Source organism: Callorhinus ursinus, unplaced genomic scaffold, assembly GCF_003265705.2.
Source record: "Callorhinus ursinus isolate GAN/ISIS: 27379988/994484 unplaced genomic scaffold, GSC_fseal_2.0 scaffold5, whole genome shotgun sequence".
Lineage (NCBI taxonomy): Eukaryota > Metazoa > Chordata > Mammalia > Carnivora > Otariidae > Callorhinus > Callorhinus ursinus.
Genome location: NW_027397067.1, coordinates 53,797,339 through 53,800,415, shown reverse-complemented (window position 1 = coordinate 53,800,415; position 3,077 = coordinate 53,797,339). Strand labels below are relative to the sequence as shown.

At 46.4% G+C, this 3,077-nt stretch overlaps 1 pseudogene; it reads right to left on the bottom strand.

Annotated features, from left to right (window-relative positions):
- Positions 1–220: 220 nt before the first annotated feature.
- On the bottom strand, positions 221–2,584 carry LOC112823320 (non-POU domain-containing octamer-binding protein pseudogene; annotated as a pseudogene).
- Between the last annotated feature and the right edge of the window lie 493 nt (positions 2,585–3,077).

Here is a 3,077-nt window from a genome sequence, read left to right as displayed (position 1 = left end):
AAATTCCAATTATATGCCTGCTATACGTGTTTTTTGGGGGAGAGTAGTGGCTCTCAGAAACCTGATCGATCCATTCTATTTAGATAATATTGTTTCCCCTTTACCAACATTGCATCATCCAGGTAAACAAATATGCGTGGTTAAAGTTTTTTCTTCATCTTCATTTTGTGTGTGTGTGTGTGTGTGTGCACGCGCGTGCGCGTGCGTGTTATTGGGTTTTTTTTTTTTTTAAAGGCTTAAAACGTATTTTAATAAGTTGATGCTGTATTACTGCTCCATTTCTCAGAAAAACTCCAAAGGTATCAGGGACAAATCAAACATGGTACACCAATAAAAAAAATGCACAGCCTAACTACCTACGATAGGCAAGGCTAAGAGCTACTGTCCGACCTTCAGCACACAGCAACCCTGTTCCCAAGATTGTACTAGGCCTATCAAGAAAAGCTGTGAACAGCAACATCATAGACACAAAAGGGCCGTTCCTGGGTTGTCCTAACCCAAGAAAAAAGATGGGAGGCAACTTAAGACAAGATTTTTTTTTAAAGATACACTAAAATGAAAATCTCTAAGAGAAAATGTCTTCCTTAGGACATGAAGGGGTAATATATGGGATATAACAGAACCGTATGTATGTTGTCTGTGACCTCTGTGGACATTTGCCTGAATTCAAACCTGCGAGTGAATGGAACAATGGGGCTAAGGTCATTGGAGGATGCTTGTTTTTGTGGTGTATGTGGCAGTGTCTCTGGGGGTTGGAGGGTATAATGAGAAACCAAATAGAACAGGATGGACAAAGAATGGAATGATGAAGATTAATGGGGGCTCTAACTGGATCCATTTTGCCATGGTCCCCCCCCCATAGGCCCTCAACAATCACATGAGACTTCAGGAATGCACCACACAAAATCAATTAGTTAAACGATATACCACACAGAACTGATTTGTTAAATATCGCCCCTCCCTTGCCCTCAGCCTCCAGCAAACTCCCTCAGAGTAGTACAGGCAAGGAAGACCTAACTATTGGGAGGAATCCCTAACACTTTTCCAGGGCAGAATTCTGGCTAGTCCAAAAAGGGTCCTTCTTTTAAGGGTTTTTGGGAAACTAGACATTGAAATTTTTATTAGTATCGGCGACCTTTGTTTGGAGCAAATTCAGCTCCAGGAGCTGCACGGTTGAATGCAGGAGGGGTTCCACCAATTGCCCCAATTCCTTCCATTGTAGCAGCTTGGCCAAAGCGTTCAGTTGTTGGTGGGGTCAATCCCAAGGTTCCATCTGGCATCATAGTGGCAGGTCCTGGAGGAGCTGGGGTACCTGCTGGCACTGGAGCAGGGGGCATGGCGCCTCTGTTGTTGATGCCCATAGCACCTCCCATAGCCATCTGGCCCATCCGTATCTCCTGTTCTCTCACATCAGAGAATGTTCCCTTGAATCCTTCCTGCTGTCGCCGCATCATTTCTTCCTGTTGCCGCCGCATCTCTTCCTCACGGCGCCTGCGTTCCTCCTCCTGCCTGAGCTCCAGTTGCTTTCGTTTTTGCACTTCTTGGTTGTGCAGCTCTTCCATCCTCCGAAGTTCTTCTTGACGCCTCATCAAATCCTGTCTCATTAGCATGACCTGGTGCTCATGGCGAGCGGCCTCCATCTCCATCTCCAGCTTCTCACGAGCTTCCTTGATGTTGCGGTCCACTTGGTCCTGCTGCTGCTTCTCCATCTCAGTGAGTGCCTTCCAGCGCATGGCATACTCATACTCAAAGGAGCCAGGCTGTGCAAATCTGGGTGGCTGCTCTCGCTCCCTGTGAAATTGCTGGTTCTTTATAACCAGCTTCTCTGGAAGTCCCTCTTCATCATCCAACTGGTCCATGGGCTCCACAGTCACAGGCCGAGGAAATGTGGTTAGCAGGAAGGAGCCTTCACTGCACCTGTCCAGAGCTTTCCGAGCAGCTGGCTTCCCTGAGAATTCAACAATGCCTTTTCCTGAGGGCCTTCCTCGATCATCCACGATGACTACAGCCCTTTCCACCTGGCCAAACACCGAAAAGGCTTCCTCCAGCAGTTCATTGGAAACATACTGAGGAAGGTTTCGGACTGTAAGGGATGCACTATGGCAGGCAAAGCGCACACGCAGCTGCTTTCCACGGAGTGGCATGTTGTCCAGTTCTACTTTGGCAACCTCCGCTAGGGTTCGTGTTTCCAAGCGGATAAAGCCAAAGCCCTTATCCTTATGAATGAAGACTTCGCCTGCCTTCCCATATTTCTCAAATAGTTTCCTCATCTCCTCCTCAGTGATGTCAGGAGGAAGATTGCCCACAAAGAGCCGGCTACGTTGGGTGAAGGTCTTCTCTCCTGGTTTCCTAAAATTCTTCAGGTCAATAGTCAAGCCTTCATTTTGGCTGCTGGCTTGTTGCCCATTTGCAGGTATTGGTGGCGGTGGTGGCTGCTGCTGTTGCTGCTGGTGGTGCTGCTGGTGGTGATGCTGATGATGCTTCCTTGGAGTATGGTTTTGCTTCTCCAAGTTAAAGGTTTTATTGCTCTGCATTTTTGCACCCTCTCAAGATGGCTATGAGGATTCATAAATATGTGAAAACACTAGCTCAGTACCATGGTGCAGCATTTTTTCCTCTAAAAAAAAGGGAAATCATGTTTCCTCTACCGACTGTTCTCTCCTCAGAGTAACGGCGACGCTACACGGCCTCTACCGTCCCGAGAAAAGAGCGCGCGACTGGTTTTGTTTCGTTTTGTTTTGTTTTGTTTTGTTTGCATTCTGCTCAGCTATGGATAATTTTTTTTTATATGCTTTGTAACACTGGAGGGAACACGAGCTTCTTCCCCTGAAAGCTGCCTTTTTCATACTAACTCTTGGAAACCTAGTACATATTTTACGATACACCTTCATTTGGACTAGTCATATCACAGGTGTTCCAAATACATATTGACCAGTGGCTACTGAATTGGATCCTGTAGTTCTACAGCCCTGATGGAGCTCTCTCTGTCATCTGTTTTGTTCCTATTCTGCCCTTATTATCTTTATCTGTTTATACATTCCCTACCTCAGAGATCTCATTATTCCAAAGGAATTAGC